Source organism: Sinocyclocheilus grahami, unplaced genomic scaffold, assembly GCF_001515645.1.
Source record: "Sinocyclocheilus grahami isolate Dianchi unplaced genomic scaffold, SAMN03320097.WGS_v1.1 scaffold445.1, whole genome shotgun sequence".
In the NCBI taxonomy this organism is placed as follows: Eukaryota; Metazoa; Chordata; class Actinopteri; order Cypriniformes; family Cyprinidae; genus Sinocyclocheilus; species Sinocyclocheilus grahami.
This window is the reverse complement of record NW_015505624.1, coordinates 697,347-723,945: the sequence shown is the minus strand read 5'-3', so window position 1 is coordinate 723,945 and position 26,599 is coordinate 697,347. Positions and strand designations below refer to the sequence as shown.

The window sequence follows — 26,599 nt, the reverse complement described above, 5'->3', positions numbered from 1 at the left end:
TTCCTTTTTGTTCCTCATCTGAATTTGGCTTTTGAGCACATTTCATATCACGATTCACTGTTGGTGTTTCCATTGAATGAAACTTCTTGACGAATGTTGTGTTCCGAGCATATTTCGCTCCAGTGGGTGACTGAACAATAACACTGTTACCTTCTCTGTGTATGACTTTGTGAGGTGTACTGTGAAATGTTGTTGTGAACTTGTCTGTTTTGTCTTGCCTCACAAGCACTTGATCTCCAACCTCTATGTCAGATGTCTTTGCATTCCGTCTGTTGTCTGTGTATATTTTGGCTTTTCCTTTTTGCTCTGCGTCCCTGTCTCGAGCTTCCAGGTCACTGTGGGGTGTTGCAATGTCTTGTAACTTTCCTCTTACCTTCCTCTGAAAAAGAAGTTCTGCTGGGCTTTTGCCTGTTGTGGAGTGTTGTATGGATCTGTAGACAGTCACATACTTGCGTAGCTCTTTTCTCCAGTCCTGGCCTTCAGCTTGGGCAATTTGTACTCGCTTCATAAGTGATGCATTTTGCCTTTCCACTTCCCCATTTGCTTGCGCCCACTTTGGGGTTGTTTTAATGTGATGGATTCCGTTTTCCTGACAAAACGTTTGAAACTGACTGGACTTGAACTGTGGCCCACAATCTGACCTGATTGTTAAGGGAAGTCCATGCTGACTGAAAATGTCCTCCAAACTGTCGATCACTTTTTCTCCAGTTGTGGATTTGAGGATCGCATATTCATAGTACCTACTGTAATAGTCAACAACGACCAGGATTGAATGTCTATCAGGTAAAGGACCAAGCAAGTCTGTGGCCAAGTTTTGCCAGGGCCCTTCAGGCATTACTGTGGGTGATAGAGGTTCTGGAACATCTGGTCTCGCTACCAGCTGACAACCATGACACGCCCTCGCAAAGCTTTTTGCGGCCCTGTCCATTCTGGGCCATCAAACCTTTGTTCTCAGGTGTTGTTTTGTTCCTATTACACCAAGATGACCCTCATGAGCCAACTGTAACGCTCTTCCCCACAGCGAATGTGGCAAAACAAGTCTTGTCCCTCTAAGTATTATTTGGCCAACGACACATAGCTCACCTTCAATATGTCTTTATGCAGGGCAGTCGTCAAAACAACCTGTTTGAATGGCAGTTTTCAGTCTCTTCATTTGCTGAGATCTGCTCAACTTCCTTGGTGGTCAAGGCACTTGGTGTCGCACAAACAGCTATGAATCTCACATATTCCTCTGCTTTATGTACATGGGTTGCACCTTTGGCCGATGGCCCCAGCAGGCGTGACAAAGGATCTGCAATGTTGTGCGTTCCAGGTATATGAATCACCCAAAAATCATAGGGCTGTAATCTCAAGACCCACCTTTCGATTCGTGCACATGGTTTTGAACGAGGGCTGTAAATTGCCTCCAATGCCTTGTGGTCTGTGACCAGATCAAACTTCCGACCATACATGTATGGGTGCAGTCGTTCACATGCCCACACCAGTGCATCGCGCACTGTTTGCGAATATCTCTGTTCACATTCTGTCAAGCTCCTGCACTAGTACTGCTCCGATGCCTTTCGGTCCAGCATCAGCAATGACTTTCGTTAGAGCGTCCTTGTTGAAATAGACCAGTGTTCTGGCTTCAGCCAACTTATCTTTGAGAATTTTGAACGCTTTCTTTTGCTCAGTCCCAAAATGAAATTTGGCGTCCTTCCTTGTCAGTCTGCGCAGAGGTTCTGAGATACTTGCAAATTGAGGTATGAAACGGCTGCTATAGCCAGCTAAACCAAGAAAACTTCTCACCTCTGAAGCATTTTCAGGTTCCCTTGCCTCAACGACTGCTCTCACTCTTTCTGCTGTAGGGCCAATGCCTTTCTCTGACAACAGCATGCCCATAAACACTATCTTGTCCATGTTAAACTGGCACTTCTCAGCATTCAGAGTCAAGTCGCAGCTTTCCAATCTCCTTAGTACTGCATGCAAGCTTTCCAATCTCCTTAGTACTGCATGCAAGCTTTCATCATGAGACTCTTTGTCAGGTGCATGGATGATTATGTCATCGGATATGTTCTCTACTCCTTCAGTGCCAGCTAGAACCGTTGCTATTTCATGTTGGTACTGCTCACTTGCAGAGGAAACTCCAAATATCAGTCTTTTGAATCTATATATGCCATTGTGAACGGCAAAGGTTGTGATGTCTCTCGACTCGGGTCAACTCTAACTGATGGTACCCCCACTTCAGGTCTAGTTTGCTAAATATGGCTGATCCATTCATTCCCTGCAACAGTTCATCCACTGTGGGAATTGGAAACCTCCCACGAATGATTGCTGCATTCGCCTGCCTCATGTCTAAGCACATCCTTATTTCTGCATTTGCTTTGGGCACAATGACAAGTTGCTCCATCAACTTTCTCAATAATGTCCATGTTAAGCAGGTCATTTATTTTTTCCTCAAGAGCCTCTCTGAGGTGGAATGGAACGCGCCTCAGGGGCTGTGCAACAGGTGTCACTGTGCTGTCTATATCCAGGCTGATTTGTTTTGTGTTCAATTTGCCTACTCCGCTGAACAATTTGGGGTATTGCTGTCGTATCATGGACTTCACAACACTCACTGCCGCAATGTTAGCTCCAATCCTCAGCACTCCTAATTTAACTGCTGTGTCTTTTCCAAGCAGTGGCTCCCCGTGCCCACAAATAACTGTAAACTCTGCCGTTGTATTGCGACACATATTCAGAATTGCATCAGCTCAAAACACTATCCCTTATTTGATTGTCTTTATCAGCTCCAAAGTCACAATCCTTGGCCGCTTGCCTTAAACATGTGACAAACTGTTGCACGGTCTGTCCCATTTTCTGCTTGAGGTGATAAATGTCTGTCGTGCAAACTCCGTTTTTACCTGAGGCACAAAGTATGCGTTTAGTGCTGTCACTGCTTGCTCATAGTCCGTATAATTTATATTATAAATATATTTAATATATAAACATAACATATGTTTCTTAAATATATACATGCATGTGTGTGTGCGTGTGTATTTATTGTATATATACATAATAAATATACACAGTATATTTGTGCACATATATTATGCAAACAAAAACTTTTATTTTGTATGCGATTAATCGTTTGACAGCACTAGCACAGTCACATCCATTTTGTTAGGGATGAAACATTTATTTATTCTATCAAATTTCAGCCAATTCATGATGTATAAAAACATACTAAATGTTTAGTTTAATCTCCAGAGTCTGACAGTCTAGTGCTGTCAAACAATTAATCGCGATTAATCGCATACAAAATAAAAGTTTTTGCTTGCATAATGTGTGTCACAGTTGCCTACTGTGAGGAGCAAGGAATGAGGAGATGTAGAGGAATTCATGAATACAGTTTTAATAATCAACAGGAACAAGGAACACACACGTTGCAATGGGGATTGACGTTTAAGACAGGACAAATGACTACACAGGGCTTAAATAACAAGGAAATAATTGGGTCACACCTGAAGCGCTAAAGTAGCTGCTGAGTGCTTATGTAAACTGTATACAGCGTGGCAACTCACTAGTTTTTTTTTAAACACTGGGTGGTGACTATCTGCCAACATTTTGGTCCATGTTAGACAAGGATATGCTGTGACCCAGCTATTATCCCTGTTAAATGTTGCACTGAACATCCTGTTACGCACAATAGGCTGGTACATTTGACAAGTTCATTGTTTATAAGCAGGTTCATTGATGGACTGTTTTTCTTAAAATCTATGTTGGCATGAGGGTGAGAAAACGATGAGGGATTTTTTTTAAATGATCTCAATAAATAACCAACATTGGGGTAAATATTTGAGGGCTAAATAATTACATTTTGTGTGTCATTATAAAACGTAATTACAATGCCTAGTAAATTGTCAAGTTACAGATATCAGCCAAAAAGCCAAGCAAGAGACAGGCGATTTTTTGGAAAATTATGCATAGTGCACCATTAAATAAATTACTATAGCAATAAAAAATGACAGCTATTGACCATAGTCTGGCTATAGCTATAGTACTAGTCATACACTTGCACTTCAGTTGAAGCTGCTGGGTGTACATTTCTATATTGTTTTCCCAATGTTCAGTTACCAAGGACATTTCCGGTGATGTTGTGATATGACTAACATGTCTTTCCAACACATAATTTCAGCACCCCAGTCATATAGCCTACTGGAGTTCATGACAGACTGATGACAGACAAACGAATGATTCAGCCTTCAAGTAAGAAAACAGTTTGATAGACGGTGTTGACGGTGATAACGGTGTTAAGCCGCAACACCGGTTACGTGACATGCCCACCACGGCACCGACCCCCACCATCGTTTTGTTTTTTTATAGTAATAAAAATAATTTAGTTCAGTAAAAGAACAGACACTACAATTAAAAACTGAATGCGGCTGCTCAATGCACAGATCACAGATCAGATTTAATTTATCCAGTGAGGAGAGTGAGTCGAGCTGACTGACAAGAAGAATGAGTTGAGGTGAGACAGACAAGACGATCGCGGATGATTTAGTTTCTAAACGAGATGCAAAAGCGCCTGTTTGGCAATATTTTGGATTTTGAAAAGCCTGTTGACTTTTGCCGTTTATCTAAGGTGATTTTTGAAGTTTTTTTAAACATTCGAATCCAGGGCGAGACAAAAGAGCAATCCAATAAACAGTCCAAGGTCATAACACAAGAAGGCAAGGCAAGGAAACACAGAGACTCGGAACAGGGTACAGGCTAAACAATAATCAGCAATGTGTGTGTGGATGAGTGCAACCTTTATAGTGCCACTGATAGGTAACAGGTGTGGTGCAATAATGAGTTCCTAGGCAGGGGTTTATGGGGAATGGAGTCCGGAGAGAACCAAGACAAAACCCCTTATCATGACATCCTGCCCTATAGCATGGTGTATTTTTATACGTTTTGTTATTAAAAGTTCTATGTTTTATATATAGGCTAAAGTGAGTTTGACGTTGTATTTTGTTGTTGCATTCAAGCAATTAATGCTGGCTAATTCGAAAGTGAAAGTAAAATGCGCTTTTAAGCTATTTAAAAGCGAGGAAAAGAGGAAAAATTCACACACCGCTTTTACAAGCTATTTAAAAGCAAAGGAAAGCATGAAAAGAGGGAACGCACCCGCCCCCGTGGTGATACCGGTATTACCGGTGTTGTCACACGTTGATTAACCGGTGGGAAAATGTCCTCACCGTCACAACCCTAGCCGAAATATATGATCTTTCTGTCTGAACAGACTGATTCTTTTTGTGGTGTGAAGATCAATGAGAATTGCTGACAGAATGTTGATTCTGGAGCAGATTTACTGAACGCTGTTGTATCATGATCAGTCTGTACTCAGTGTGGCCATGGAGACAGATCCAAATATGTTGGTGGCAGATGATTAGACACATTGTGTAATTTGGCCATCAGCTAAATTAAAATCGCTCTGAATAATCCTCTGGCAAGAGAACTCAGCAAGATTTTTTTGGCATGAACAATTTAATTCGTATGACTCAATTATCTGACTGCAACAATGCTATGGTGTTGTGGGAGGTTTTCAGAGTGTTGTGATGCTAACGTTGCTAAGATGTTGTCAGTGGTTGTTGGCACATTCTATACAGTTTCTAAGATGTTCTAAGTGGTTAGCATGTTGCAATGCAGCTGCATAGGGATTCTGAGTAGCTGTTAGTTTCTTGCTATGCAGTTGCTAAGGTGTTCTGAGTGGTTATTATCATCTTGCTACACAGTTAGTTGTTCTGGGTAGTTGTTAGCATCTTGCTATGCAGTTTCTAAGGTGTTCTTGGCAGTTGATAGCAGCTTGCAAAGCAGGTGCTGGGGTAGTTGTTAACATCTTGCTAAGCTGATCTGAGTAGTTGTTAACATCTTACTATTCAGTTGAGAATGTGTTACGGGCAGTTGTTAGCATCTTGCCATATGATAGGTGATCTAGATGGTTGTTAGCAACTTCCTTTGCAGTTGCTAAGGTGTTCTGAGCAATTGTGAGCTTCTTGCCATGCTGTAAGGTGTTCAGAGTAGTTGTTAGCATGTTACTATGCAGTTGCTAAGGTGTTCTGAGTGGTTACTATCATCTTGCTATGTAGTACGATGTTCTGAGCATAGATATGTATAGATTCCCCATTTGATGGCTCCAGGCACGTAGATGCGGCCGCCATCTTGGAACAGTCAACTTGACGTCATTCATCATACTGCAGGTTCTCACAGAGCCGTTGAGCCGTTCTGTGCAGGATTTCTGTGCAGGATTGTAACATCTTTCACTTTAGTTAGAATCTATATTTAGGCAGCTCAGGCTTGTGCAAATCTAAAAGCTGTTAATAGAAACATTGCCATAGATTAATTGACTGACTGCTTAATGATGTACCTCTGTACAATTGACAGCAGTCATCTCATCTGAAACCATCTGTCAGACAGAAGCACTTCCACTAATGGCCATCACTCTGAACTCAGGGTTCAGGTACTAGAGTTTTACAGAGTGCTGATAGTCATTCAGACCTTATTCTCTCCTTTATGGTACTCTGTATGAGAGAAGCTCATATTAGCACTCAAATATTTATAATGCTCAGCTGGGAACAAAGACCATGTAGAGTACATAGCTGCAGGCTCACAGTGCATTAGACTACTGACATTTAGCAAATAGATGAGTGGAAAGATATTGAGAAATGCAATGTCAAATTGAATTGAAGTGAAGCTGAAGCATCTTGTATCACCCAGAAGGGTTTATTTTGTGATAATAGCTGAATGAGTTCGAATAATCCTGTTTATAACAAAGCTACTTACTTAATATCAAAAGTACATGAATGGACATTAAATATTCATTTAAGCCGTTTCATCACATGAACAAAAGAGAGTGTGAAGTGATACAAGAGACAGTAAAGTAGCACATTGTAGGCAACTGGTTAATATGTTTTATATGCGCTGGCTTGCTGTCAGGATTATGGACTATCCTGTGTGTGTTTTTGCCCCTGTGACCCAGTTTCTTCCTCATGTTGATTGTGTTAATTTGATTCCAGGTGTGTCTCGTTCCTCCTCAATTATCCTGCCTTTAAAAGCCCTAGTCCTTTCAGTTCTTGTTTGTTGGGTCTACTTATTGAATGTCCTCCTTGTTCTCGGTTTTCCTGTGGATTATTAAAGACTGTTATTCAAGTACTCCTCGTTTCCTCGTTCCTTGCTCCCCGAGTGAATTGTGACACTTGCTAGTTACACATAAATATAAATTGTCTATGTAAATAGTAAGGTTATTATTATTATTTTTTACTTATGAAACATTTTTATAATAATATAAAATTACTTGTATTTTCAAATTTAATTTTAGCCATATACTGCAAGGGATCGTACAGTTAACCAATGAACTGGTTTTTACTGTTGCATTTTTCTATTAAAAATATTATTTTAACTTTACTATACCATTATGACTCATTAGGTATTAGGTGGTGATATATAATGTGATATTAAGTGACTACCATATTCATGTGCCAAATAAATAAAAATCGCTAAGAATAAAATTGAATTAAATTAAATGCAAATCACTAAATTATTTACATGGTACATCTAGATTCATAAAAGTATTCCATGCTATTATGTTTGTTTGTTTTTTTCCTTTATTTATATTGCACTTTACACAATACAGATTGTGTCAAAGCAGCTTTACAGTGTTATACAGGAAAAAAGTTACAATGACGCAAACAAAATTAAATACAAAAAAAAAAAAAGTTAATGTTTATGAAACTTCTTGTTAACACTTATACACCCTGGACAAGATTATAATATGTTTTAATGTCTTCATTATAGAAGGTTCCTTAAAGTGTGTGGCCATTTGTGACATTTTTTTCTTTCAGAGGAGGAACTACGGAAGCTACGAGAAGAAACCAATGTGGAGACCCTAAAACAGGAGCTGGAGAGAGAACGCAGCAGAAGACTTGACCTGGAACAGAAGATGAGTGATGTGCTGAAGACCAGGTGAAAAACCAACTCAAATATAGACACCAACACACATAAGCTTTACAGAGTTGACATAAAGTGTCAAACAATGAATGAGGAGCACAGGAGCTTTAGTTCACAAACATTCAACACTGTATACACACACTAAGTACTGGGGATTAGGAATAGAGAACTGCTTCTTATTTGGAATTAGTTCTTTTGAGCTCAGTTTTGTTAATGGTTCTTAAATGTCCACATTTTATTGTAGCCTGATTTATTAACACATTTTTTTTTAATTAACGCTGCAGTCCGTAACTTTTTTTGGTTAAAAATGATACAAAATAAATTTTTGATTAAGTACATAACCAGCCAGTGTTCAAAAGTATCGCCTTACTTTAGCCCGACTCACAACGGTAAGCTTATAATAATGTTTTCTAATTTAAGTGGTACTGGTAGGAATTTGCGGGAAATTTGAGCATGCCGCCGCGTCATTACGTCACGTCTGTAAACATAAAGAAGTTTTTTCCGGCTAGTAGACTATATCACATGTGAGGATCCTGCAGGTGGCGGATCGTTTATAGCCTTTTCTCACAGCAGCTGGAATAATTAAATATTGTAATCCAAAAAGGTTTATGTGTTTATGAAACACAAGTGACTGAAATTAGATTATATTCCAGTTTTAAATGTGCATCTGATTACAGATACGTGGGATTACACAAGTTTTGTATTTATATATGAAATATATGAAATTCGAGTGGTATTACACGCAATGCTGATGTTGTTAACATGAACAATTTGAGAACAAAGTTTAACAGTAATAATAATTTGCACGGTTTGATGTGATATGAGCTAACCAATCGTTAGATTTAATCAACATTGTAGCACTATTTATTGTACTGCTTTTTTCCTCAGTTGGTCAGAACAAAAGTGTCAGACTTGCTACTAGTGGTTCAACGGATCACAAATCTCACGGTTCGGATCACATTACGGTTTTTGACCCACGGATCGGATCATTTTTCAGATCAGCAAGAAAAGAAAATTGCTTTCCATTTATTACTTAAAGCGAAGTACTTCTTTGATACCACAATAAATACTACTAGATTAACTAAGAAAATTTAAACATGATTAAAGAGACAAGAGAACAGCCAGTAAAAATAAGAACAAATACACAAATTACAAGCATAGATAAATACAACAGAATATGTTACAAATAAAATAAGGTTGGTAGTATTCAAATACAGAAATGTAATAATTAGGGAAAATAACACTGCATAGTGTTCACTGTATAAATTAAATATAGATTTTTATCACAGCTGTTTTGTTGTTTGATGATCATTAATGACAGCAGCAGTATTTATAGGCCGCTGTCCCTTTAAGACCTGATGCACGGATCCAATATAATGACACATCAGAAAGGCAAACTTACCTTAAACACGAGAAGATCCAGCCATGCATCTCCTCCGTGACAAGCCCAACCGTCAAAGCGATTCAAAGCGTGGGTCCAAACACGCATGCGCGAATTCAGGCGCGCCAAACTTAGATTAAAATGTACTTAATATTTCTAGATTTATGTGCAATGACTATAAAACATGTAAATATTAATAAGAGTTACTCTTCTCACGCAGTTCATTAATTACATGAATTAAATGTGTACATTTTATTTAAAATTCTTGTTCTCCTTGATTTTTAATATTACAAGTAGAATTTATGATGATTAATTTAATATATTTTACAACACCACAAATTTACAGTGAATATCCACACCGGTGCGGTGACTGACAGCCACACATTCACCTCAAGACATTAGATTCATCCGTGCTGGAGTCGTGCCGGTGCACAACCCATGCAAAGAATATAATTCCGCAAATAACTGCCATTGCAGGTTTCAAACAGAGATGGCGACAAAGAGACAAAACTTATGGACTGCAGCTTTAAATTGAATTTAAAAAGACTAACAATTTGTATCAAACTCATTATTATTGAAGTATCAGCTTATTTGTATTAGAGAAGCACAATACATTGATACCATATCAATTATCATTTGACATTAGAATTGTCGTTACCGATAAATTAATTTGCAGGATATAGATAAAATAATATATATTTTAATATTGATTATTTATATAATTATTGGCTCATCGCTATTGGCCAGAATTTTAATATCGGTGCATTCATTTGTTCTTAAGGCTTGTGAGACCACACATTACTGTAATTACTAACTGCACTGCACTGCAAAAAAATTTTTTTTTTAAAGTCTACCTTTGAAACTATTTTCACTCAGATATTGCACAAAGTAACACACTGAATTAAACATGACATTTTGAATTAGAAAGACTCGAAATAGTATTTTCAAGTAAAACTCCAATAATTTTTGTTTTATTTACATATTTTTTTTACAGTGTGGTTGTTCGCATGACCTGTAATAAAAAATGCACAAAATCAAGTCTACAGCAAAGCATTAAATAGACCTGAAATTCATAAAGCTTTGAGTAAAAACCAGTTGAATTAAGTTTGTAATGTAACTTTTACTTTAGTATTATGTTGTTTAAAACACAGTTTTATACTTTCTTTCTATAGTCTGTGATAAATTGATTAGTGTTGGCATAGTTCAGTGACCCAGTGCTGTTCTCGGTCTGGCTGTCACAGTAGGACTGACCACAGAGGGCTGGCCACGCCACACGCTGAGCTATAAAAATAGCCACTACATCTCACCCCCCATGACCCTTCAGCAGGAAGTCGATGTCTATACGTAGAGAGTCGTACACAGCAATATGTCTGTACAGAGTGTTCTTTCCACTGATGTAATTTCAGTATCTAATTGATTCGGATTTGATTGGCTGCACATTTTGGGCTTGCACAGGAGTATGCTGTGCTCCATTGAGAAGTTTCTGATAATTAACCTACAAATATGTGTAGAACATCAATGTGATGATTTTACCTTTTATATTGTTTTAGCTTAAACTAAAGTTCTCTGATTTTTTAGGAAAAATGCCTAAACAAAATGTTTCAGTTTTTTTTAATAGTTTTAGCTTTGCTAATAACACTGGCCACTGAATGACAGACATATTGCAGACGAAAATATTAAATGTCCATAGTTGAACTACACCCGTGGTTAGTTCAATGACACCTAGGTGAACATGAGTAGAACTGACATCATACATCCACTAAGTTGTTTGACACCTGTTGGTTAAAAAATTGCAAAAATGGCTCAGAAAAGTTCTGAGTTCTGAGAAAAAAGTTTGAATTGAATTGAAAGTTAATGTAGTTTGTGTTTCTTGGTGAAGGTGTGAAGATTCTCCACCTCAGCCTCCACGGAAACAGCAGCCACCTGCAGCTAACGGCACAGGTAATGTCGTGACTATACATGACTATACTTCTACACCTTACAACTTTTTGATCAGTTCTCAAGACTAAAATTTAAGCCAGAATTGTATGTTTTTAAACTACTATGGACTTGCAAAAATGGTTTTTCCCAATGACGTGACCAATGTAGCCATGCATGTGGCCAAGTATGGTGACCCATACTCGGAATTAGTGCTCTGCATTTATCCCATCCAAAGTGCACACACACAGCAGTGAACACACACACAGTGAACACACACCCGGAGCAGTATGAACAATGTGTGTGTGTGTGCTGACAATTTGTATGTTTATTACAAAAAGTTATGTTAGCTTTTTATTTAAATAATTTCACATAAAGGTGCATCTCAATAAATTAGAATGTCGTGGAAAAGTTCATTTATTTCAGTAATTCAACTCAAATTGTGAACCTCGTGTATTAAATAAATTGAATGCACACAGACTGAAGTAGTTTAAGTCTTTGGTTCTTTTAATTGTGATGATTTTGGCTCACATTTAACAAAAACCCACCAATTCACTATCTCAACAAATTAGAATATGGTGACATGCCAATCAGCTAATCAACTCAAAACACCTGCAAACGTTTCCTGAGCCTTCAAAATGGTCTCTCAGTTTGGTTCACTAGGCTACACAATCATGGGGAAGACTGCTGATCTGACAGTTGTCCAGAAGACAATCATTGACACCCTTCACAAGGAGGGTAAGCCACAAACATTCATTGCCAAAGAAGCTGGCTGTTCACAGAGTGCTGTATCCAAGCATGTTAACAGAAAGTTGAGTGGAAGGAAAAAGGGTGGAAGAAAAAGATGCACTACCAACCGAGAGAACCGCAGCCTTATGAGGATTGTCAAGCAAAATCGATTCAAGAATTTGAGTGAACTTCACAAGGAATGGACTGAGGCTGGGGTCAAGGCATCAAGAGCCACCACACACAGACGTGTCAAGGAATTTGACTACAGTTGCCGTATTCCTCTTGTTAAGCCACTCCTGAACAGACAACATCAGTGGCGTCTTACCTGGGCTAAGGAGAAGAAGAACTAGACTGTTGAAGATGTTGATGTCATTTTCCAGCAGGATTTGGCACCTGCCCACACTGCCAAAAAGATGCTCAAGAGTTTGCTAACGCTTCTTCAGCAAAGTGTGGATTTACTTCACCAATATTACAACCAATATTCTAATTTGTTGAGAGAATGAATTGGTGGGTTTTTGTTAAATGTGAGCCAAAATCATCACAATTAAAAGAACCAAAGACTTAAACTACTTCAGTCTGTGTGCACTGAATTTATTTAATACACGAGTTTCACAATTTGAGTTGAATTACTGAAATAAATGAACTTTTCCACGACATTCTAATTTATTGAGATGCACCTGTATATTTATGGAACCGTGAAAAGCTGGGGAGACTGATTTAAATAATTTCAGTCCAAATACAGTTTGAGATTAGCATTCTCACCAGTTCTTATTTTATTCTTATTTTAATACCAAAAATCTTGTGTCAGAATTTGATAAGACACAGAAATATGTCATACATAATTTGGTAAATATTGCATCCCAATTACCTTAAAAAACAATCCTAGTGAGACTGTTAAATATCAGGGTGACATAAATTCGGTAACACTTTAGTATAGGGAGCAATCATCTCTATTAACAAGTTGCTTATTAGCATGCTTATTATTAACATATTCTGCGTCCTTAATCCTACCCAATACTTAAACTTAAAACTACCTTATTAACTATTAATAAGCAGCAAATTAGGAGTTTGAGGTAAACATCGTAGTCTGTTAAAAGCGAGAATTGGACCTTAAAATAAAGTGTGACCGTAAATTCATATGGACTCAACCAAATCTTTCTATTTGTCTGTCAGTTATTTGGATTCAAGTTTTAATTGTGGCTCTAATCCTGTATTGGGGTTTTGGATTTTCCAGCTGGTTTGTGGTTTAGGTTAGTGACGGTTCAGGAAGCTTTCCGCTGTTATTTTAGGCACTTGTCTAAATTTGTAGACCATCTAGGCCAGACCCCTTTTGTTTAAGGCAGGAAATAAGAATGTAGAGCACAAACCTCTCTCTCTCTCAGTAGTACGCCCACTGTAGGATTTAGAGATGAATAGAGATTTTGTTTTGGCCTCTGAATGAAATACATATCTAACCTCTCTCTGTAGACAAACAGCAGAAGGAGACGGTGTGTTCGCGGCTGCAGAGCTGGCTCTATGATCGGTTTGGGGTTTATATAGAGGATTTTCGCTTCCAGCCCGAGGAGAGCACGGTTGAGGCTGAGGAGCCACTAAGTGCTAAAAGGTTAGTGAAGAAAGATCACCTGTGGAGGTCATTCTTGTGAAACTGAAATACTCTGCTCCATTATCATGTCTCAGAGTTCCTTTTCTCTCTAGTAACATCTGCCCCCCTGTGGCCAGGATGCTTTTAGTCCGAATAAGCCAAGCATAGTGGCAGAGAAGAGATCTTCAAAAGGGGCAGGACTTAAATCAACTGACATAGCATGGAGCTTTTATTTTCACCAGAAAATTAATTTGCCTTTCAAAATAAAAGCATATGTCCTAACATATATTCCCTTCTGGTTCTGTCAATATTATGTATGTTTTAGAGGGGTAAGACTTTAACTTGCCATATTTAGATACAACACAAATATGTTTACATTTCTCAACACGTCTAAGGTCAGTTATATATGCAAAGTGCAGTTCTTATAAGTCCATCCCTCTTTTTAAGATCTGGGACAATTTTAAAGAGCTGGCCTTCTTCTTTTGGGCTAAAGCTAAATGTATGTCTCTCTCAGATGGCTTATGTAGGAGGAATATTCTGGGTTTAATGCAACTTAAAAAAAAGTCCTATGTATTATATTGAACATACTATTATCACCTAATCAGACTGTAATTATTATTAGAGCTTAACTTGTTTTGAACCGGTTTTGTTTTATGCGTTTGATACGGTTGAAAATAAGACTGTCCAGTGTGCTTGTACAAGTTTTTGAGGCTTTTTATGTTTGGGGGTTGTGGTTTATAGACTTTTGTTTTCAACTTTCAAAATAAAAGATACACATGAAAAAAAAAATCTCAAAACCCTAAAAATGCAATCAAAACAGTGTACAGCAATAATCAAAATTAAACACACACACACACACACACACACACACATATATATATATATATATATATATATATATATATATATATACTGTGTATGTACAAAAAAAGGATACATTTCTGATAATGGACTGCAAGCTCATACATTTCTTTGAAAATTTTGGGAAGGACGTTGTCCTCTGTTTTTCTTTAGAGGATGGAGAATTCAGTGGAGTATTGTGCCTGAAGTTTCTGAACCTGTGGTAGGTATGTTTTTCCAGGGGAAAATTTGTCAGTGACTTTTTCCTGTTGTGCATATTTCATTTTTTCCTTCTTCCAGGAACCTCCAAAGGAAGATCTAACTGTGTCTGAAAAGTTTCAGTTAGTTCTTGATGTTGCACAAAAAGCACAGGTAAATTTACACTTGAATGCTTATCATATACAGTACATGTATTAATGCAATGCCTGTATATTATCACAGAATAAACAAACATGCATATGTATTTTTTAATATATAGAAACATACTGTATGTGTAGCACAAACAAACTGATTTAATACTGTTCTGTTTTTCTTTAGAGGATGGAGAATTCAGTGGAGTATTGTGCCTGAAGTTTCTGAACCTGTGGTAGGAATGTTTTTCCAGGGGAAAATTTGTCAGTGACTTTTTCCTGTTGTGCATATTTCATTTTTTCCTTCTTCCAGGAACCTCCAAAGGAAGATCTAACTGTGTCTGAAAAGTTTCAGTTAGTTCTTGATGTTGCACAAAAAGCACAGGTAAATTTACACTTGAATGCTTATAGATTTTCAGACTTTTATTTGAATAAAAACCTGTCCATTGCATGTACACTATTTGTCAAGAATTTGGACACACTTTACTGTTTCTCCTGATTTTGAAAACTTTTTCTTAATCTAAAGCTTTTTGCTATTGTGTATACAAAACTAAAATTTTAGTTTAATTAATTAATTAATTTGGCCTGAAAGTAAAGGATAAGCAGCCAACAACTGTTAAGCACACATGGAAATTCATTTAATATTAATTAAAAAGTAACCCAGAATGCACCTCATAAAGTTATTTGAGAGAATGCAAAAACTATATGAGCTGTGTGATCTAAAGATTTGTTGTTTTATGTTTTTTTGGTCATCTAAAGCTTTTTGCTATTGTGTATACAAAACTAAAATTTTAGTTTAATTAATTAATTTATTTGCATGTGTGCTTAACAGTTGTTGGCTGCTTATCCTTTACTTTCAGGCCAAATTCATTTAATATTAATGAAAAAGTAACCCAGAATGCACCTCATAAAGTTATTTGAGAGAATGCAAAAACTACATGAGCTGTGTGATCTAAAGATTTGTTGTTTTATATGTTTTTGGTGACTGCTTAATTCACATTCTTCCGTTCATATTATTTAATAGTTTTTGAGGACTTTTATTTTTATAGTATAATCTGAAAAATAGCCATAATAAATAACTGTTCCTTTTTTAATCTCGGTTGTGATTTGGAGTTTTTATGGACACTTTGCATATTGTTCTTTTTGATCGACGTGAAATCAATGTTTCTGCAGAATCTTTTTGGAAAGATGGCAGACGTTTTGGAGAAAATCAAAAAGTAAGTAGCTCTTTTAAATTTTATGGTGATGAGAGGACAAATTGTATTTCAATGCTTTTGTGTTCAGTCACAAAACTTTTAAGTTTCAAACTCGAATGTAACATTTTTGCAAACAAACACAAAACTACCGATGGAAATAATATGAGATGGAAAGAAAGTTTCTCAAGGGGGGTGCAATAAGTTTTGTGGGAGCATTGAAATATAATCATAACCTGAAGTAAACTAATGAATGTTTCTCCATGTTTGTGTGCGTATGTGTATACATCAGTTTGTTCATGTGGGTTCAGCCTGAGATCACTCAGAAATTGTACATCGCTCTGTGGGTGGCCTTCATCTCCTCCTGCGTCCTGCCCTACAAGCTGATGGGCTTCATGATCGGTAAGATTTATTACTCATAACTCCTCACATGTACGCAGTCACACACAAACAAATACTGTCAATAAATGGCTTATTGTTGTTTTTATATCAAACATAGACACACTGGGTTTATTTGTGTGCTTTGAGTCATTTTAGCACTGAATGAAGTATACAGATCAGATAATGGTGCAAATATGCTAACACATAAACGTAGTTAGCAAGAGCAAGAGACAATTAGCAACAAAGTACACTATAGTTTTAGTTTTATTCAGCATGGATGCATTTTTTGTTTAAGCAAAAGTGACAGATTTTTACATTGTAAAAAAAAAATCTAGTTAAATACTGCTTTAAATTCTATTCATCAAAGCATCTTTAAAAAAAAAAGTAAGTAAAAATAAAAATCATATATATACATAGACACACACAGGTGCATGTGTATGTGCATTTGTAACTTATTTCAAAAAGTGAAACTTTCATATATTCTAGATTCATTACATGTAAAGTAAAACATTTCAAAAGTTTTTTGTTTTATTTATTTATTTTTATTTTGATGATGAGTCAAAAATCCAAACTTTTTTTTTTTTAGCGAGTTAAAACCATTATGGGAAATTAAGTGTGCTTCCATCATGGTCCATAAAATGAAAGTTAAACTATTAAATATGATGGAGCACATCTAAAAAGTTGTTTTGTGTTGTCGAAAGTTGTAGTTATTTTATCATTCTCATGGTGTGCGTCTTTTCTCTTGCAGGGCTTTACGCAGGCATCAAGTTCTTTATTATAGACTTCCTGTTTAAGAGCTGCCCAAAACTCCGAGACAAATATGACACTCCGTACATCATGTGGAACAGCCTGCCCACCGACCCTCAGCTGAAAGAACGCAGCAATGCCACTGTGTCACGACGGGTGAGAGAGAAAGAGACCATGTCAGGCTTTAACACCAGCCTCCTGGCTGTTTTCACACTTTCAATGTCATACCTATTTGAACTGTTTGTTTCAAAGTGTCAGGCACTGTATATATGTGTGTATGAGAGTCATGGGTGTTGCCTCGTAGGGGAAACATCAGTGTAGGTAGTTGACATGACAGTCACACATAATCTGTTGTCTTTCTCTCTCAGCTGTCTGGGTGTGAGAAGGTAGGGATTGTGATGTGCTTCTGCCAGCACCTGTGTGTGTGTGTGTGTGTGTGTGTGTGATGAAACCAGCTGACCTTACTTTCTTTACCTTTGTGTGTTTGGATCTAGATGCACAGTGTGATATGAATTGTGTCTGTGCTCAAATGGGTGAAAATTGGGTGAATCCACCAAAGAAATGTCCAGGTTGCATATCACCACAAAATCAAAAGATAAAAATAAATATGCATCTTTTTTTTTAACCATTCAGGGTTTTTTCCCCTATATGCTTACAATTAAGCATATTTCCTATCCAAATTCACATTACTGTAATACAAAAAGTCATGTACTATGCTATAATTTTACATTTACTAAATTATTTTACAATTCAAAAATGAAATAATCTTATGCATTACAATAATACGATTTTTTTGCATTATGGTAATGAGATTGTGTGTTAGGGTTGTGCTTTATTGTCATAAAAAATGATGTCACAATGCAAATATGAATGAATTTAATGTAAAGTCTTTATTTTATTAATACAAAATATAATTTTCTTTGTTATTATGTGGTGAGATATCAGATGGACATTTCTTGGCAGATTTTGTGTAATTCACCTTATTATTATATACAATTTTTTTCACATTTTGTTTAAAAAAAATCATATTAATGTCATTGACTGATCTGCTAATTATATTTAAAGTGCCCCTATTACGGGTAATGACATTTCATATTTTGGTTTTGGGAGTCCCCAACAACAGGTTGACATGCATGCAAGGTCAAAAAACACTTTCATTGTCTTATATAATATGCATTTATTTTTACCTTACTTGCTCAATTCATTTTTCCAAACCCCTCCTTTGCGTGACGCTAATCTGTGGTGATTGGTCCGATTGGTCTCATTTTCATTTCATCATGCCTGTAATGCCTGATAAAGCCGCGTTTGTGAGCGCAGTGCTGCTTTGTGTACAGCTGTTACCAGGGAATCCGCTATTTTTACCGCTCCAAAAGCGGCACCTAGTGTCAAAGAATGAATTTGCATTTTCATTCAGACCAATGCGAAAAGACCAACAAGTGGGCGGGCAATATGCTAATGTTTCATGTTGACGTCAACATGAAACGGCTTGGGATTCGTTTTAAAAACGACTCGTTTCAACGATTCAGAGTCGACTCTTTCTTTTGAGAGACAATAGCTTTTTACACTGTGCACTTTTAGATTTAAAATTTTGCAGGATGTTTTCATTCACTTAGAGCTGTGTTACACTCAGGTAATTTTCAAAAATCCATAATAGGGGCACTTTAATATTAATGACTTAATACAATCTAATTCAATTGAATGTTTTCTGCTATTGTGGCATTTTGCATCCATTTTCACAGACTGTGTGATGGGTATGCTCTGTGTGTGCATAGATAGTGTCATTCAAGACAAAAAGGATTCCTTTGCTCAAAAAATGGAGTAGTTTCCACCAGTGCTATTTTAGTATCATTGAGATATTATTATAGTTTTTATTTTATTTTATTTTGATTAGTTTTTGTTCATATATATAGTTTTTGATATTTTTTTTTATTTCAGTTTTTCTTTTATTATTTATTTAGTTTTATTAACAACTTTTTTTTTGTTGTAGTTTTAGTTTAATCCTGGTTTCCACAGTAGAGCAGTATTAGATCATTAGATGTAGAAATAGTTGAATGTTTGGCTTTAGAACTCTGAAAGAAAGTAGTTGGACTGTGTTGAGAGACTGTACAGAGTGAATACTACATGCCCTTGAGTATGAGATCAATGGCGGTTGCTAACATAAACATGGCCCTTCTCTTAAAACATCATTACACTGACAAAAAAATTAAAAATCTTACTCACATGAATGCTCATACTAAAAATCTAACTACATCATGTTGACATCTTCTGGATGACATCACCAAGGCCACATTAATAGAAAATATATATATGTATCATATTTCACGAACATCCTGTTTCACCCAGAAATACATTACCGAATGGAAGTAAAATGGGAATGTTGTTTTATGTTGACTTTAATGTTACGGCTGAGAGGGTCAGTTAATGCAAACTATTGAAATCCCTCTTTTTTATGTTTAGATCCAGCCGGTGGTATCACGAAGTACTTTAGCCACCATCCCGGCCGGAGTGACCCGAGAAGAAGAGAGTGGCCGTGCACACAGCACAAAGAAAGGAGCGTTCCATGAGATCTTCAACCTACCTGAGATTGAGAGACCTCTGCCCGGTGAGACATTTATTTTTACCTTACTTGCTCAATTCATTTTTCCAAACCCCTCCTTTGCGTGACGCTAATCTGTGGTGATTGGTCCGATTGGTCTCATTTTCATTTCATCATGCCTGTAATGCCTGATAAAGCCGCGTTTGTGAGCGCAGTGCTGCTTTGTGTACAGCTGTTACCAGGGAATCCGCTATTTTTACCGCTCCAAAAGCGGCACCTAGTGTCAAAGAATGAATTTGCATTTTCATTCAGACCAATGCGAAAAGACCAACAAGTGGGCGGGCAATATGCTAATGTTTCATGTTGACGTCAACATGAAACGGCTTGGGATTCGTTTTAAAAACGACTCGTTTCAACGATTCAGAGTCGACTCTTTCTTTTGAGAGACAATAACTTTTTACACTGTGCACTTTTAGATTTAAAATTTTGCAGGATGTTTTCATTCACTTAGAGCTGTGTTACACTCAGGTAATTTTCAAAAATCCATAATAGGGGCACTTTAATATTAATGACTTAATACAATCTAATTCAATTGAATGTTTACTGCTATTGTGGCATTTTGCATCCATTTTCACAGACTGTGTGATGGGTATGCTCTGTGTGTGCATAGATAGTGTCATTCAAGACAAAAAGGATTGCTTTGCTCAAAAAATGGAGTAGTTTCCACCAGTGCTATTTTAGTATCATTGAGATATTATTATAGTTTTTATTTTATTTTATTTTGATTAGTTTTTGTTCATATATATAGTTTTTGATATTTTTTTTTTATTTCAGTTTTTCTTTTATTATTTATTTAGTTTTATTAACAACTTTTTTTTTGTTGTAGTTTTAGTTTAATCCTGGTTTCCACAGTAGAGCAGTATTAGATCATTAGATGTAGAAATAGTTGAATGTTTGGCTTTAGAACTCTGAAAGAAAGTAGTTGGACTGTGTTGAGAGACTGTACAGAGTGAATACTACATGCCCTTGAGTATGAGATCAATGGCGGTTGCTAACATAAACATGGCCCTTCTCTTAAAACATCATTACACTGACAAAAAAATTAAAAATCTTACTCACATGAATGCTCATACTAAAAATCTAACTACATCATGTTGACATCTTCTGGATGACATCACCAAGGCCACATTAATAGAAAATATATATATGTATCATATTTCACGAACATCCTGTTTCACCCAGAAATACATTACCGAATGGAAGTAAAATGGGAATGTTGTTTTATGTTGACTTTAATGTTACGGCTGAGAGGGTCAGTTAATGCAAACTATTGAAATCCCTCTTTTTTATGTTTAGATCCAGCCGGTGGTATCACGAAGTACTTTAGCCACCATCCCGGCCGGAGTGACCCGAGAAGAAGAGAGTGGCCGTGCACACAGCACAAAGAAAGGAGCGTTCCATGAGATCTTCAACCTACCTGAGATTGAGAGACCTCTGCCCGGTGAGACATCTCTTAGACTTGCTTCTTGTCTCATGAGGCCTTGCATACCGAAAGAAAACAGTACTTAATGGAAAAAAGGAAACAGACTTAAGTTGGACACACCAAACAGATTTTTACTCGCTTCTCTTTTCACTTTTTTTAACGGCGTCTTCTCTTGCAGTATGTGAGAATGGATGGAGATGCTGTCTGATAAACAGAGACAGGAAGATGCCGACTGACTACATTCGCAATGGGATGCTCTACGTCACCGAGAAGTAAGAAACATTTGCTCTTTAAGCTGGCAACTCTTTTCACTCTCTTTCATGCTATTATGAATAATTGTAAAATAAATCAACATTTGAAGTAGCAGTATAATCACAATTGGCTGTCCATCCAACAGCTACCTGTGTTTTGAGAGCTCCAGTTCAAGATCAGGGTCTTCAAAGAAGAACAAAGTCATCAAACTGGTGGACATCACAGATATCCAGAAGGTATGTACAGTGCTGCTATTTTCAACTACAATTAAAAACGACTAAAAATCATTTTCGGTAATTGAAATAAAACTGAAAGTCTAAACTTACACTTGAAATAAAGCTAAACAGAAAAACAAAAGCACATACATTTACTAACACTTTAAATTAAAAACAAATTAACAAATGATAGAAATAAAAACGAATTCAAAACATTAATAAATATTATATTTATTCTAAACAAATAAATTAAATCCTTTGCCTAATCATCATACACACACACACACACATGTAGCGACCACTTCAGACTTTCCTTTTCCTAGGCACAAATATTCTTGTTCTAGATGTTCAGACAGCCACATGATGTCTAGCTTTTTCCAATTTTTCTTGACCATTTATCCTTCACTCACTTATTGGATATGAGCACTATGCCTTTTCAGTAGGTGGCAGCATTGCATCACGGACTGCAGCATGTACCTCACATAAAAAGGACATTTTGATTAAATATTCATGCATTTTTTTGAGTTTCTAAATTATACCTTTATGTTTTACATTCTGAATTTGGCAGATGTTTTTTATACAATAATAATTCACATTTTATTAGTTTTGGCTTTCCCTGGGAATCAAACTCATGACCTAGGTGTTGCTAGTGCCATACTCTACTTTTTGTGCTACAGGAAGGCTCGTTATCATTTTATACAATTATAACACAGCTATAAATATGATCAAATATGACCTTTATAGCCCGGAAATACACTGCACACTTGCCGTTTGGAACAACAAAAACTAATGATTGTCTGTGTCCAGACTGAAAACCAGCCAAAAATCTGGGCAAAAGTTGTGTAGTATGTTCCAGCATTAAATGGACAGTTCACCAAAAAAATGCAATTATCATTTACTCACCCTCAAGTTGTTCCAAACTATGATTGTCTTTCTTCCGTTGAACACAAAAGAAGATATTTTGAAGAATGTTGGTATCCAAACAGTTGACAGTAGCCATTGACTTTCATACTATGCCATTTCTGTTGGTTTCCAACATTTTTCAAAATATCGAAGAAAGAAACTACAGGTTTGGAACAACTCGAGGGTGATTAAATGATTAAAGAACTTTGATGAGAGAACAATGTCAAACTCCAATCTGAATGGCTGGTGTTCCACAATTTCCATTATGGCGAAGTTGATCCAAATTGACAAATCTATATTGTATTCAAATGTTTTTTTTCCCCATGTTACGGCATTTTGTTACCATAATATGTAATATATCATGTTAAATAGGTATTGAAAAAAGTTGTTTTTATGCTACTGTTACAGTTGTACAATAATTTTACAAAAACTGTACAATAATTACAATAACTCTTGAATTTCTTTTTCCACAGTACAAAGTTTTATCAGTTCTGCCTGGGTCTGGAATGGGCATTTCTGTTGCCACCCCGTCAACACAGAAGGTAGTCAAGTCAAGTCAAATTGATTTATATAGCACTTTTCACAATACATATTGTTTCAAAGCAGCTTTACAAAAAATCATGATGATAATGTTTATGATATCTTAAGATCTTCATGCCTTATAGTGGCATTTAGCAGATTAGAGCTGGAAGATAATATAATTCACGTTTTGTGATTATGTAAGCAATCAAGCATTTTAGATACACTATATAGTTTACATCGCACCATGAGTGTACTGTACATATGCTGATAAAGTTAAAGTTCAAATCCATTTGGTGTCTTTTTACAGTGACATCACCCTCTGTCTTATTGCTTTGATTATTTTTTCAATTTGATTTGAGTAAAGTCTGACAGTGAATCACTTTATCTTGTTCTCACAGCCACTGGTCTTTGGTGCCATGATACACAGAGACGAGGCCTTTGAGACGATCTTTACCCAGTACATGAAGATCATGACCACAGCCAACCCTGAGACGTAACTCACCCTTTATCCTTCTGGAGGATTTCTCATTTGGAAAAAGACGAGACCAGTGTTTCCTGTCTAGTTAACTGGTTAACATCTCAAAGACTTTTCCAACCTGAGGGATGCAGATGGCTTCTTGTCATGCGACTGTGACCTTTTTGGCTTTTTAAAGATGAGCACACTGATCAGTGTACAGACTTGTGTTTTCTACTCGTCTCTCAGTGATTCAGATTTCATGTCTGGTTTTATCCTGGAAGAGGTTTGTAAAATGACACAGGATGGTCTTTAACACTTTAAACACTGCAAGAAAAATCGGTATTAATAAGTATTTTTGCTCAAAAGAAAATTGACCACAATTTGTTCAGTTATTTAGGTCAAACAAATGAAAATCTTAATTTAAGATATATTTCTCTGAAACAAGGTATTTTGCTTTTCAATTCCATTTAGCTTTAAACAAAATGTTGATGTTTTATACTGGAAAACAAGACAAAAATACTGATTAATATAAAATGCAATTTTGCAGTAATTGCATTATATGGTGTGTTCACACCTATAGTGTTTTGCAGCAACAAATTGACAGGAAATGTATTCATTTTTAATCAGAGTTTGAGCAATTTTAGGCACTTTTGCACTATATTCGATCTTGACCTTCGCAGCTCTCAAATTTAATTTATGCTAGTGGTCAGCTGGAAAAAAAATACAGTTTTTTATTCAGGTCAGTTATAAAGTTAAACTTTGTGCAAACTTTCATTGAAAATGAATGTAAATGAACTTTGTCACTGCAAATCACTATCAGTGCAAATGACCTTTAAAACTGATAAACAAAGCCTTGTTTTTCTTTTCTTTTTTTTTTAAATTTGTTTACATTGTCGCTGTGTGCGCAAATCGTACACACAAACTCACTTAAATCTCACCTCCCAGCAAAGTGTGCTTCATGTGTTTTTTGCAGAATATCTTCCCAAATTTAACTTTGGGAAAGTGTAGTTTTGAACGGTTTAAAATGCCTTTCTTTTATTTTTGTAATGTCATAATGTCATTGCAGTCAGCAGAATCATTGCTCATCTATTGATTCACTTACATTTGAAAACACTAGATATGAAGGGTGTCAAACTCAGAAACTAACATTTGGTTGCACTTTATTTTGCAGTAGTATACTTGCAGTGTACTGTGTACTTAAACAAGAAAGTTCTGAATAATATAAGGTAACTACTTGGGGGTTAATATGAGTTAAATTAAGGTTAAGGGTCCGTACCTACAGTAGTTAATTATAATAAGTGCATATTACATACATGGTGAACAGGACTGTAAAGTAAAGTGCAACTGAAGATTTTTACCAAGTATTTCATGTATGTCCATCTTATTGATAAACACTAGTTACTTGTAAATGCTTTGTCACTTTAAACTGTTACTAAATGAAGTTAAATTCAGTACAGAACATCTTCTATTCACATAACACATTCACAAAGCGACTCTGAACTCAACTTGATGACAATCTTTAGGCTCTTTAGAAAAATCTTTAGGTGAATCTCATCGAGAAATATCCAAATCATATTTTACCCCAAAATCAAAAGAATGCTAAGTAACGACAATGAATCTCTCTCTCTCTCTCTCTCTCTCTCTGTATATATATATATATATATATATATATATATATATATATATATATATACATGAGAATTTAGGATAATGAAAGTATGTCACAATTAAAAAAATATGCAAAGAAGTGAAATAAAGTCAAAATATGACTTGAAAATTTCGGTTTTTGTGAGATTCACCCTTTAGGCTCATCCCGACACTAGAAACTAAAACATTTGATTACTTTTAGTGTAATTAACATTGGGGGAAATGCTTGACATCCAGTAGTAAATTATTTCAGAACAGCTAATGTATAAACTATTGAAAAACATCCTGGCACAAGACAGCAACTCATCTCCTTATTGGATGTAGTGGTAAATTCAGTACAATGGCAATAGCCTGTAATGCTGTGATTTACCGTAAGTTCCATCTTGGAATATAAGAGAAATCTAAAGGAATCAATTTTACAGTTGTATTTATAGTGGGCCACCCTTTTTGTTTGTTGCACAGATACACTATAACATTAAGAATTAATTTAAATAAGTAGCTGAAAATTAATGTTCAGGGCCACATTTGTATCTAAGACATTCTAAAGATCACCATTTTATGAGAAAATACTGTTCATACTTTGTCTTCCCATACATCTGTTAGTTTACTCACACACATGAGGGACTGTTGAATGTTGCTCAGCTCCCAAAGATAAATCAGTGTATTTTACCAAAGGCCCTTTTGAACTTTTGGAAGTCTCCCGCACGCTGGCTGTTGTGTTGGATGGCATTAATGAATGACACAGAATGAATCGGGTAACGTCTTGGTTACGTACGTGGGGTCTCACTTAGGAGGCCAATCATCTCTGAGTTTAAGAGAAAACACCAATGAAAATTGGCTAGTGGATTTTGCATGCCGAGCCACTCCCTGTGCCTACGGGTATATAAGGCGACAGTGCGCATCCACTCATTAGGTTTTACGCTGAAGAGCCGAGAACGTGTCACAGCAACAGTGAACGGTTCAAAGTTGTGGCATGGGGACATAACATCTCCATTCCCTCCATCAGGGAACGAGAGTTACGTACGTAACCGAGACGTTCCCTATCTGTCGGTCACTACGAGGTATGTCGAACGACATATGGGGTCCATGGAAAACGGAACAACCTGAACACCGTCACAACCCTGTGGCGCTGCAATTGTTGACAAGCCGTAGCATGTCAGAAAAGCTACTCTAAGGTCGTAACCTTCCCAAAGCCCCAGCGCAAATTCACTGACATTGGTACCGAAGGGGACCAAATGGTGAGTACATCGCTGCTGGAGAAGGCCAAGCTGCTGTTCCGTTCACAAAAAAAAATTTTGGAAGGGATTTCAACCTTCAGTGAAAGATTGCTAAATATCTTTCCTATTTGTTCTTTTCAGCCTGGCAGAATGATGGGGAAGCGTGCCTTAAGGGAAAGGTCACTACGGAGACCACATCTTACCTGTAGGGAGGTGACATGTGGAGATATTGATATGGACTGACCCAGGGGGCAGTACTACATATGGAATGGGTCTCTGAGGCAGGTCCTACCTTAGAGT

General features: G+C 36.6%; 1 pseudogene; it reads left to right on the top strand.

Annotated features, from left to right (window-relative positions):
- Positions 1 to 7,837: 7,837 nt before the first annotated feature.
- LOC107552287 (GRAM domain-containing protein 4-like) lies at positions 7,838 to 25,046 on the top strand (annotated as a pseudogene).
- The last annotated feature ends 1,553 nt before the right edge of the window (positions 25,047 to 26,599 follow it).